This window comes from Atractosteus spatula, chromosome 1 (genome assembly GCF_055471065.1).
Source record: "Atractosteus spatula isolate fAtrSpa1 chromosome 1, fAtrSpa1.hap1, whole genome shotgun sequence".
NCBI lineage: Eukaryota > Metazoa > Chordata > Actinopteri > Semionotiformes > Lepisosteidae > Atractosteus > Atractosteus spatula.
In genome coordinates, this window is record NC_142706.1 from 21,583,087 (window position 1) to 21,596,314 (window position 13,228).

Here is a 13,228-nt window from a genome sequence, read left to right on the forward strand (position 1 = left end):
TGAGTGGGAATCTTGCATTCTGTTGGATACAGCACAGCTAGGCCTGCAGCCACTCTAACTGATGGGAGTGGCCAATTTAAGATTGCAGATAAACAGATTAGAATTAGATTACATCCGTTTAGAAGAATGCTCGATTACTCGGAACACGCTCACCAAGAGTGTGAACGAAAATAAACAGTGTACACAACAGTGTTGTGGTTTATACTCCCATTGAAGTGTGCATCTTGGCCAGCATTATACAAAATGTGGTTTAGTTTTCTCCGTTCTCAGCTGTATCCAACACCAGGTAGTGCGGTAGTTCAAATCTAAAATTCAAAGATGATAAATAAATCCCCAGTTTTACAGAAAGATTTGAATGGTTTCTGAGTTTTAGAGCTTAACCAAATGAAGGTCTACTGCTAGCCATCCATGAGCATTTTATTAAGCTTGGAAACACACAGCAGCAACATTTCCAAACAGCTGTTTTTCTAACTAAATGGGGAAATACAAATTTTGTATTTGGTTTTAGTGGGGGGGGGACAGAATCGGACTAATTCTATATTGTAAAGGAAGCCAATGTAGAAAGGCTAGAATAGGTTTTTTTTTCCTTTTCCTTGTTCTAGTTAATTGATACTGTAGCTGTTGTCGTGCCAGGCAGGTTTCCTACCGAAGAAAGCATCCCTCCTCATCTACAGGCTATGGAATACTGAAGTAGACATTGCTCAGATCCGTTACACCAGCTGGTGCATGATTCCCCCCCAGGTCTGTTTGCTACAGTGTTCATGCTTCTGAATAAATTTCATTATGTCCCTTTGTGCAGCAGTTGCCAAGATATGCTGCGTGCAAAACAAAGTAACCTGCACCTGCCTTCTGTGCTACCGTTTCCTCTTTTCTCTCTGAATGACTTGTTTTGCAATGTAATTTCCAGAATACCTAAGAGCAAAAGATCTGGCTTTTTATGCTTATGGAAATCATATTTGCATTGTCACAAACTTAAACTTGTACGTTTTATACAACTGAATATACTGGCAACGTAACAGCAATGCGTATACTGTGTATGCAGTATTTTAGTAGAGTTGACTTAAGTTATGCCTTGTGATTTTGGTTCCTGGTGTCTAAAACTGGACTGGATTAGCTCGATTTAAAACTGGAAATTTAAGTTTTATTTTTTTCCTCTTATCATTGAGACCTTGTATAACAGTCTTCAGCCTCAAATGTGTTGATTGCCCATGTAATCTCATGAACTTTGTTTCACATGTTGTGTGAACATGTGACTAAGGTGGAGAAAACTGCACCTGTCCAGAGTTCACACTAATATTTCTTACACTTTTGTTATAATACTTGGTGTACTGTTCAATTGAAGAAAGAGAAGCTAAGACAAATTTTAGGGAGCAGAATATAAGGTACTATGGGATATATAGAGTTTCCCAGTGCAAGAGGGCAGGTGAAGCGTTGTTTTCTGTCACTGTTAACATACTGACTTACTGAATAACAGATCTGCACTGGCACGATTGCTGATGGATCTACGGAAAATAAAGACTTAAGATCTGGATCAGGAACCCAGAAACCCCAGTCTTGTAAGTAATATGCATTTAGAATTAAAAAAAGCAAATCTCAACTCCTTCATAACCACAGACTAAACAGTCATGAATAAGTGTGTTAATTTAAGGTTTTTAACAAGGCATTCTTGAAAAGCTGGGAATCTTAGGACATGGTAAATGTCAGCAGTGATGACACAAATGCTTTGAGCTATTGTTTTTGTGCACCATAGCTTGGAGTTAAATGTGCACTAAATATAGGTTTTTCTTTTGCTTGTCTGAAGCATGGTATTCCCTAACTGTGGGTTAGCTCAACCTGTTTTGAGACAACCAAAGAACCTAAATCCACTTCTAAACTAATGTTGCTTTGAAATTTGAAATGTAATTACTTTGAAATCATCTGTTTTAACTTTCTATTTGAACCTTTTCTATATTGCTTTATTTTTAGTTATGTATTATATTACATTCATGATATATTAAAGACTCTTGCAGGTTTCTTTCTGACATTCCATCTTGTCAGTTGCCTGCTCTTTTTCAGCATGTAATATCCATGCATATCCTGACTGGATAATTATCAGTTTTCCCTAAAATAATCACAGGAATTGGGGAAATTTAATACAGCTCATTGTAACACAGGGGACAAAACAAGAAAATGAAACCATTACGTGTGTAGATTAAGGCCACACTGTGCATCTAACCTGCCTACAGTAAATTGGTATTTAAAACTTTAACTGGAGCTATAGCGTGGTGTATTAACCTAATATGAAATCATACAATAGCATCTTCTGCAGAAAAGTTGGAAACTTACACTGGCACAGATGAAGTGAATGCATATTCATCAGCTCATCCATCAGCTTTTGGGAAGACGGTTGCTTTTAATAAAGGTTCCCCTTGTGAGATTAAATATTTCATATTTATATAATACTTATATAGTATCAGAAGAATGTTGCATCATATACTTGGCTTGAGACCAGTTGCGCCTGGGATTTAGGTAGATGACAATATGAACAATATTGTAATGAATTAAGTGTTCTGAATCATCTGTAGACTTGAATATGAACTGACTTTTGCAGTTTGCTTGACTTGAAAAGTCTTTTTTTTCTTTTTAAATTGTTTGTTTACTGCAGCATTGATGTTGCCTGTATTAAGAACAAAAGCTTGGAATAATAGTTTGTTGCAAAGCCACCTACTGTATAGCCAAAATTGGCAGGGAGAAAATATTTTGAAGACAAAGATGGAACAGCCAACCAGGCTAGGAATTCTGCATGAAGGCAAAAAAACTTTACAATATACAGTATAATGTCTTGAAAAATTATTCACTGCCTTCCAAAGATGACCCAATTTGTTGAATTACAAATCATGTATACACATTCTTGGAACGGAATTTATTCTAAACTTTAAAGTGCTCAAAATGAACACTTTTATGTGTGAAACAAGTGAGGTGTCAGAAGATTCAGCCGTGGACGGGTCTCTGTCGACTTGGCACTATGGGAAATTGCAGTTTTCACCTATTCTTTTTTGGAAACATGCTCAGACTCTGTCAGAGGGGATCCTTGATGGACTGCAATTTTCACATCTTTCTGCAGATATTCTAAAAGATTCAAATCAGGTCTGTAACTGGACCACTCAAGGACATCACTTTTCTTCTTATTAAGCCGTGTGTTTACAATCCTGGTCTGCGGGATCCACACAGTTTCTAGTTTTCATTGCAGCCAAAGTCTTTCCTTAAAGGAATCTTTAACTGAACCAGGCTGCCTGTGTATTAGAATATACCCCATACACTGTTCTGTGGATCCCTTGTTTTCACCACTCTACTGCAGAGATGCACTGTAAATTCGATCGACTTTTTATCTTGCATTGAAATAAATCTTCGTTAAATTACCACGGCAACATCCATCTATTATCACAATTAGAGGGTGACAGTGAACCAAGGCCTAGCCCAGAAGGCTTGCCAGCCCAGCAAAGGGCATATACACATGTGGGGCATGTTAGAGGTGCAGTTTAACCTAGACAGCATGTCTTTGGGCCAGGAGAGGAAAACCAGCCTATCTAGGGGAAGTTGAGGTGACGTGCAGGCTCCACACAGAACAGGCTCCAGTGTGGAATCTAACCCCAGCAATGAGGTGCAAGCTGTAATCCAATTGTGCTGCCCACTGCTGCAGCAATTTAGTTTAAACGGTTCTCTAGTGAGAACATGTGGTGGGTTATAAATTGTATGTCTGAAATTATTTAGCATTGTTCTTCTCCCCCCTGCAAGGCTCTTGTGTCAGAGTTTCAAATCTGCTTGTGTTTTGAAATGACCTTTGCCAACAGCCATTCCTGTTTAATTATAGTTTCTGTGCTTCAGCCTTTTCCCTGTTTTACAAAGCTTCAGAGCACACAGAAAACCGCTCTGGGCAGCTCTACTAGCGAAATTGACAGTCCGTTCTCAACACATAATCAAAACTTTGTTCACATGGCAGCTGTAGTGGTGTATATCATCATTTCGGAACTACCCTTTGCCTGGAGCTGTGGGTTGTTTTATAAACTTTGCGTTACAGAGATGTTCTGTGTTTTGCAAGCTAGTCGGTGGCCTTATCTGTCATTCAGGGAATGTGTAGTATCTTTCACCAAATTCAGGGGTAACCAAAGGTTATCTTTCAATAAAAAGACATCCAATATGATTACCACAGATTAAAACTTTATATACTTACATTGAATAAACTATATGACAAACTACACAAATGTAGGAAGTGCTTTGCTGCCATTAAGGAAAAAAATCATGTGGTACTGTATCATAATTGTAGTTTATTATCACGTTATTATGATATACCAGTAATTATTTGAGTGCATGAACAGCCTATTACATTTTGCAATGACAGCACCTAGAAGCTACTGATAGCTCAGCTGGAACATTGGGTTTCGTGTTCATGACAATATCCAATGCTGTAGAATGTATACAGGCTTACTTTCGACTGGGGTTCATTCATAATGAAATGTTACATAAGAGCACAATTATAACCACGAGGACACTTGCTCTTTTCCTTAAAAAGAAAGACTGTACTATGCAACTGATTTTATTTCTAATGTTAATGTAAGTACTGTACTACAATTGTGCTATCATGTGATTATCATATAAAGTACGGGATAATGTACTATCTTCACAGTTTTTTTTCTTTGTCAGCAGCAATGTGCTTCTATTCAAACAGGGGTTTGACTGCACATGGTTTCATCTTTTGCACTTTCTAACTAACATTGTATACTGTAGATAGCCTTAAAATGCAGTCCTTCAATAAACTGGTTGTAATAAAAAAAAGCTAATGACATACAGCATTTGATAGTTTATCTATCTATCCATTTCTTTACCACTTCTCAAAGTTCAGGGTCCTGGGGGAGACTGTGCCTATTCCGGCAAGAAATGGACTATGGGATGGTGCTAGAGCACACAGAGTCCATGCAAACATGGAGAAAACATGCAGACTCCACACAGATAGCACGCCAGGTCTGGAATTGATGCTAAACACAGCAGCACTGTGCCACCCTTATTCATCTGTGTTCTTCCATAACTCCAGATTGCATCAAAAGTTGGAAAACAACTTTCACTATTATTTTGTTCCACATCATAAGTTGTTGGCAACACCAAATGGAAAAGAAATAGCATTATATTACTGGTGTAGACTTGTGTATGTTCTTATCTATTGCATTGTCATATGACCTAGGATTTTTAAACACGACCTAGTTCTGACACTACAAAAAAAATACAGATAAATTGAGTAAGTTTTTTTTTTTTATGCGGTTAGGATTGTAATATTAGCAGGCAGACTCACTGTGGTGCTCCAGGAATTATCAAGGCACATTTAAAGGAGCATTTGATCATAATTATGATCCATAACTCCCCCTTTTAATTGTTTTATCTGGTACTTGTACATGTGTTATGATGTACAGTTTTAATAGAGAACTATACCCAAGATGATGATTTTGAATATTTTGAAACCAGAAATACTGTGACAGGTCCAGTTTTTCTCCAAAGCTTAACCAATTAAAATGCATACTGCGGTTATCCCCCAATTGTGGCGTTTTATAAAGCAACATATCTGATTAACTCGCATCATTTTTTGACGTATACTCTTGAATCAAGCTTTTCACAATGCTCCTTAATTGTTTATATGTGCTAAATCAATCTACAGAAACACCTCGGTTTGAGACACACATTCCTTTTTCACTTTCCCCTCTCATTCGTATTAGGTTTGCACAGCAGTGGCCGTTTCTAACATTCACACATTCCAGCACCCCTCTCCAATTACCAGCTGGTCCCAGCCCTGCAGATTGCTGTGCTTGTAAGGCCATCTTGTATTCCCGGGAAACTTGCCACATTTTTCTGTGTGAAGTGTGAGATAGTTACATTGTCATTGAAATGCCGAGCAATACCTTATTCCTTCACCAAGAACGGATGTTTTACTACTCCTTAATCCCAGACAACCGGAAAGAGACTCCCTGGTTCTACTTTTGTCTGCTGATTTGATTAGTTCCTTGGTCATTGAAGATACTTCTGAAACTGTGGGTTTATAGACTTCTTTTCCCACGTTTTCTGGGGATTTCCTAAAATGTACCTTGTAGTGATATAAGTCATTATCCTCCATTCCCCCCCACACTTCAGTGTAAAGTGTGTGGATACATTCTGGACACCAGAACTGAACTGGTACATAAACCCTGTTTTAGCTCCTTGGCAGGTGACACACTCTCTCAGTAATGAAATCTGGAGTGCAGTAGCAGGACGGCACGCCACATTTTTTTTCCACCCCACACAAATTCAGCTTCATGATGCTAAGCTGAGCAAAAAACATGAAATGCTCAATTTGAGATTCTTTTCAATAGCAGGCCTACTTAAGCATTGTACTCCACACTGAAAATAATTTAAATGTGCTAAATTTGTGCACATTTTAAACGTCTCTCTGTGGAAGAAAGGTGAAAGATGTGTTTAACAATTTTGTTCTGACAGTTGGTATTTTATTGTATCTATCATTGATTGAACGCATTGAACCTTATAGCTTGTCTTCCAACCAAAACTGGCAGCAGTACCACACAAATGAAAGATTGAAAAACTAGTATCGAAGGGCACCAGCTAACATAATATGCATGTTTGCTTTTTAATAATAAAGTGTTTTAATTATTTATTACATGAGTAATGTGTTCCACAGGTGTGATGCTTAAAAAGAGCTCTTTAGGCAGTTCATATTGTCATTCCTTGGCAGGGATTGAGCAATGCTTTTTGAAGTTTAAAAGATCTGACAAAATGCCTGAAAAATGAAATGTATTATTCATTCAAGCTGTGAATAAGGTACTCCACCCTTTTGTTTATTCTGGTTATAAGAAGGTCACAATACCCAGGTGCTAGGGTGTTCATTTTATTTTTTCTGATCTGAAATTAAGTATTAAGTATATTTTATTGAATAGTCACAGCTTACAGGGAGAATCCATATGCTTTTTGTTTTGTTCCTCTGGCCTTTTTACCTTTTAAAGCAAATGTTTGTTTCATGCTTTAAAACACAAACACATGGGCTGCTGCTACCTTTTGCCTTGTTTAAAGTTCACCCATCTTTTCTTAGGATAACGGATGTTTGTTTTGGTTTTTTTGTGTCCACAGGTTGAGACTTATGTCATCAGACACTGGAAATCGGTCTGGATTTCAAGTTTTTTTTTTCTGCCAGATTGCCACTTGTTTTTTAAATTAGGGACACGAAAATGTTTTTATTACTTCTCATGAAGTAATGGTTAGTGAACTGTAGCTGTCCAATAAAAACACAATGGGCTGTCTAGTGTCGAGTTTTAGGTGGCACGTACTTTTGTTTGCTGTATTTATTGTTCACTCCGCAATAGTGATACATGAACAGAAAACATCTGTTTCTTATTGTATTGTACAGTATTTTGTTGTATTTTGTTGTTGCCCCTAAATTGAAGCCCATTTCATATAACAATGAAAGATTTAACTGCTTACAGACCTAGTCATTTTTATTACAGATATAGGCATTACGAATGGAAAAAAAAGCAAAATGTGCAAATAGGGATCAACTTGGTCCTCTAAGCTTGATAGGCAAAAGGAGTTTATTGCATTGAAATCTACAGTCTTTGTTTTGCCTTCACTTTATACTTTTGCAACCACAAAGTAATGTAGCAGTATTGCATAACCCACCTGTCACCTTTCACAAGCACTCCCCAGTACCAGAAATGTAAGTCTTGGCTTTATTTTTAATTATAAACCAGATTAGTTTTTGTCCACTTTTGAATTAGCTATTTCTATCACTGCAACTCAACGGATGTCTTTCTATCAACGCATATTGATCGGTGTACAGTGTCACTGTACTGAAAGTAGTGAGCTTTGTGCTACCAGCATGTTATCTAGCTACCCTTCAGCCTCTGGGGAAAGGTGACACTGGTTTGGCTGTGGAGACATATTTGCAAAAGCTCTTGTTACCTTATTGGGTACAGATAGTGCAGAGATTTGATAGGCTGTCAACTAAAAAAAAATGGTATGTGTCCATTGGAACAGCTTGTGAGTAACGTGTAGGTTATTTCGTGTTACTGTTCAAACACTGTCTGGCACTTCCTGTACAACGGCGTGGGTACTGATATTGCTTTATTCTTTCATTTCTGGACATTTGTACAAGGTAATTAGATCTATGTGCTGTAAGCTGTTGGACAATAATTCTAAAATCACAAGAGAAGTTAGAACCTGAGAAGACTCCACTACAGTTGCTAGAATTGTTCAGCACGTTTCAACATGCCCCTAAATCTGATAATGGGAGCTGACAAGTTCTTTTTATTCCATTCAACGACGCATCTTATAACATCAAAACAATAAAGAAAATGCCCTTTTGTTTAATACATAGTCATATTTGCTATTTGCATGAGTGATAAATGCTTGTTACCAAGTAATATGTGCACAAAATGGGGAAAGAAATAATGGACAGAGCTACCTACATATTTGCATTACAGCACCACGAAAATGAATGGTGGAGACAGACGTGTTAAAGTTAATGAAGTCATACATGCTCAATAGTTGGGTACTTACTGTATAGGTTAAGGCATAGTGTAACTGTGGCACTTTCGAAGCATCTTCTTGTGACAAAATATAACATTCTTACTTGCTTATCACTACTTGCTAAATCAAATGAAACAGTGACTTCAAACGCTAGCAGAACATTTCAATATAGAGCTTAAATCCTTTTCTTAAGCTGTTAAAAGGAAATGTAAAGCAGCTATCCCATTTAAATAGACCTCAGACTCACTTACACAGCTGGTAATCCAGGTTTACTGAGATTCAGCTGTGTTCTGAATTAACCCACTTCTTAGACTGTAGTACAGCTTCATTTCTGTAAAAGCTGCTTTTTTTCTGAATGCAGACTGCACTAATAGCAAGCTCTTTTATAAATTCATTAAGAAGAAAACTGTAGGACTTTGAATGAATGACTGGCTGTTTGCTAACTATTCCGTGAGAATCAACATGTGTTTAAAGACTTTAAATGATCTTATCTCCCTAATCTCATTTAAGAGATCCTGGTGCTATATTAAAACTCTTAGTGTCTGCGTTTTACAGGCTTTAGCCTTTTACATTTTGTAACAGGGGCCTTGCTGGTGTACTTGTCCTGGAGGAAAAACTGGACATTTTAATTGTCAATGTCAATATGCTGACACCTGAGGAAATAGTTTAGAAGTCAAATGCAGTATTCCATCCTCTTGACAGATTTACTGTACTGTATTTTCAGTCATCTAACACCTTGTACATAACACGGTTATGATGATCTGCTTTTTCTAAACAAACCAATATTGTCTCCTCAATATCTTTGTACTAAAATAATATACAGTAATGTGCTGCTCACTTTCCTATAAACATTTTATTTTAACATTTAGTTTCCTACAGTTTTCTACAGTACATACAGTACAGTACATTTACTCTGGCTGTACTTCATTTCTTGATCACTCTGACACCCTGTGTAAGATAATAGAAAAAAGAAATTTAGAAAACAAAGCTCTTGTTTTACTCACTTGGTAGTGATTCAGACTCTTAAAGAATGAGTAGGCGTGAGTTTTAAAATGTGGTGTGAAGATGTCAACCCAAACAATGAAAACTGATTGAAAAAGAAGAAATTTTGTGTTTGAACTGCTGTAATAAACAAGGAGAACATTTTTTTTTAAACTCCACAGGCCAGATGGGCTAAAACACCGTTTTTCTTTAGCATAAACTGCAAGAATGATGGGGTAAAAACCTTCACAAGAATTTAAAGCGTGCAGTAATAATCAACATTAAAGTCTGGGGAAGTGTCATTTTAGGTGTTGAGTACTTGTGCTAATTCCACCCATCAGTTTTCAGTCTGCTTTTCTTGGTGAGGTCTGCGGCTTTGTGCCGAAAGCAACATAATGTCAGAATTCTTCTCAGGAATGTTAAGAAGTCAGCTAGGAATGTCAAAAAGTTTTGTTCTTGCAAGATCGGGATTCCAAATGCACATCTGCATGTCTGTCTCTGAATGAATTATTGTTTGAGCAGATGAAGCAAAAAACGTTTAAAAAATGTAGTATAGATAAGAATTGAAGTTAAGTGTAAGTAGTTTTTTACAACACTTTGAATTGCACTCAAAATACTATATATTCTAATTATCCATTTTCAACACACTTTATCCAATACAGGGTTGGTTGCTGGATTATATAAAAAGAAAAAATAAGAAATCTTCTGTTACCACCTTTTAGCCCAGGTTTGCTGAAATTTTAACCCTTCTAATCCAAACCATTACAGTGTTTTGATACAACCAGATCCTTACTTGTGCTACTTTGATATTGATAAGGAGGATCAATTAAAGGGTCAGTAAGGAGATGGTTGCAAAAAACTATTTAATGGAGCAAACTGGAGGTGCTGCAGGTTCAATAGCACTGCTCTAGTCGCACCTTATCAGATCACTGAAGCTCAGCAAAACTTTGCCTGTTCAGTAGGATTCTTCCCTCCAGGGGAAGTGGTCAAGTGGTTGGTATAAATGTTGTTGTCAGTTTTCCCTTTGGACCAGATTTTTGGCTAAAGTTCCTCTGTAATTTTATTAAAAAAGCAATTTCTCACTTGTATACCTGTTCTGCTATGTTCTCACTAGGAGCTGCTGGGACACAATTGCTGCAGCATTTCACTACAGTGATAGACAAAGTGGGTTCCCTCCTCTTTATCTAATGTTGAAAAGGGGTATATGAACACAAGTATTCAATGGAGCATGGTCTGAATAATTATGAATAGATCAAACAATTATCTAAGGTAAGAGAAATAAGACTTTATTAATCCCAAGGGAAATTGAGGCATTACAGTAGCCCAGCACAAGAAAGACAAGACAGACATCAAGATAAGAGTAATTAAATAAGTATATAGAATACAAAATAAAAGTTATCAAAATATGCTAATAGTCACTGTAAAACACTAAAAGATGTGCAAAATCCGGTATGTACAAATTGAAAATACCAGAGTAAAAACAGTATATCAATTCAATGTCCAAAAGTACATGAGTGCAACATGCCATCCATAGATGAGCAAAAGAAGGGCTAACAGGCCTAGCCTAGGGCAGTGTTATACACCCTGACAGCCGCTGGGAGGAAGGACCTGAGGAAACGTTCCCTTGAACACCGTAGCTGGAGCAGTCTGTTGCTAAAAGTGCTCCTCTGTCTAATAACAGCCCCATGTAGCGGGTGAGAGGCGATGTTCATGATGGCTGGGCTAGCATTCTCCTCCGCCACCACCTCCAAGGGGTCAAAGCTCAGCCCCAAAACGGAGTCAGCCTTCTTGTTGAGATTATTGAGCCTATTTACATCTTTTGCAATGATGCTGCTGCCCCAGCACACAACAGCGTAGAAGATGGCTGCTGCCACCACTGATTCATAAAAACTGCATAGCAGTGTTCCACATACACCAAAGGACCTGAGCCTCCTGAGAAAATAGTCGGCTCTGACCTTTCCTGTACAGGGCATCAGTGTTAACAGATCTAAAAGATTCCCTTGCTATAAGACTTGGTAAAAAAGATCTTATATTTTCGTGATAGATAGATAGAATATATTGATCTTATATATTTAATTATATGACCAGTGTGTTAAGGAATAAAGCTATCAAAACAATCTGCAAGATATATGCATATTTCAGTTTTTTTTATTAACATTAATAAAATGTCATTTAAACCAGGACAAGAGTAAAGAAAGAATTATACTTGTTATATCCACAAAAAAACTACTTGGGGTTAGCTCATGCACTTAAAATACTTAAAATAACAGGACCACCAAGAGTGATCATAGAATGCTCTGCTACAGTTTAAGTCATATTACCACAAATAGTAATTAGTCAGATGCATTAACAACCTGTGTGACATACAGTTTTGCATGTTAGTGGGTCATTCCAGCTCTGTGGATTTCTGACAGATGATGTCCACTCATGGGGTGAAGCCAGATGAGTTTTCCTTTTTTTTTTTTGTAACTGCAGACTGTGAGATGTCTGGATAGACCCAGTTTATGGTTTCCTGGTTTTGACATCATTTTATCCTTCATCATTTCTTCATTAGAATTCCTTCTAAATCATTCCTAAAATACTGACTCGGAGGAGAGCCAGGTACTGGGTTAAGTTTCAAGACTAGAAATGAACTAGGATTAATTGCTAAGATTATTCTAGGCTTGGATTTATCCTACAACAGATTGCAGTTGTAAATCCTATGTCCTGCATATGAAGCATGTACTGATATACATTTTAAACGTATTATAGGTAACCATTTGTATTCTAGTATTCAGCTATATTTTTGCTGATAATTGTGTTTTGTACAGGTAACTGGACAACTGTACTTGGCACTTACCTTTTTCCTGTTTTTAATGTGTAGGTGTACATCACCTGTGTTCTTATCTATGCATTTTTACTGTACTGTATCATACACAGACAACACTATGAAAACCACTGCCCTTATTGGAGTAAGTACAATTTATTTTAAACTTGTGCATCTTCATTATCATCAAGAGAATATTTTGATAGTGGTAACATAGCCCGGTTAAATCATCTTGAATTTATGTGTCCGTTAAAATAATAGATGGAAATATCAAATGGATCATGCAGTGCACATGTTCAAATTGGTGCCCAGTCTATCGTGGGTCTGACGCAGATGTTTCCTGCCAACACAGTTGCCCAAATTCTGTGATTGGCATTTTAGGCCAAACCTGTATGCTGTTCTGTTGCCTTTGATTCAGAAGAGAAAATGAATCCCAGTTAAGATCATTCAGTCTTAAATTAATTAAACATTAGTTTTAAATGTTAAATGTGGTGGGGCAGCTTTTCTATGAAGTGTTGGTGGGGTGCAGGGAAGCTTAAGCTAGTTCTTACTGTGTGGCACTGTGTCTAAGTATTGCTTCTTGCCTCCTGAAGGACCCCCTAGGAGTCTGTAGCTTCATCTAAGTTAATTTAAGCAAACAAGGCCTCCAGACATGGTTATTTAAAACACAGCTGCTCCCTGAATCATTTTTGTTCTGTGGGTGTTGGAAATTATCTGTATACTGATTGCCTAGCTTTAGCCCTTTTTCCTGAACATCAAAGTGGTGACCTGCCCAGCAAGCATCAGCAGCTTAATGATCAGCTAAGCATAGTTAACACAATCTATACCGAATTGGAGGTGGCCTTCATATTTTGTAACTGAAGTGGTTGTGTGAGAGCATGTGAATCCAAATGATTTACAGTATGG

General features: G+C 37.3%; 1 protein-coding gene across 2 annotated transcripts in view; it reads left to right on the forward strand.

Annotated features, from left to right (window-relative positions):
• ttc39b (tetratricopeptide repeat domain 39B) overlaps positions 1 to 13,228 on the forward strand; it is a 54,731-nt gene that overhangs the window by 6,230 nt on the left and 35,273 nt on the right. Inside the window, exon 1 of one of the 2 annotated variants that reach the window (XM_088921530.1) lies at positions 1,506 to 1,556. The exons of the other annotated variant lie outside the window; for it this stretch is intronic. The gene's annotated coding sequence lies outside the window, so the exon portion shown is untranslated. Of the gene's footprint in view, positions 1 to 1,505; positions 1,557 to 13,228 lie in introns of those variants that run through there. 2 annotated transcript variants of the gene reach the window in all.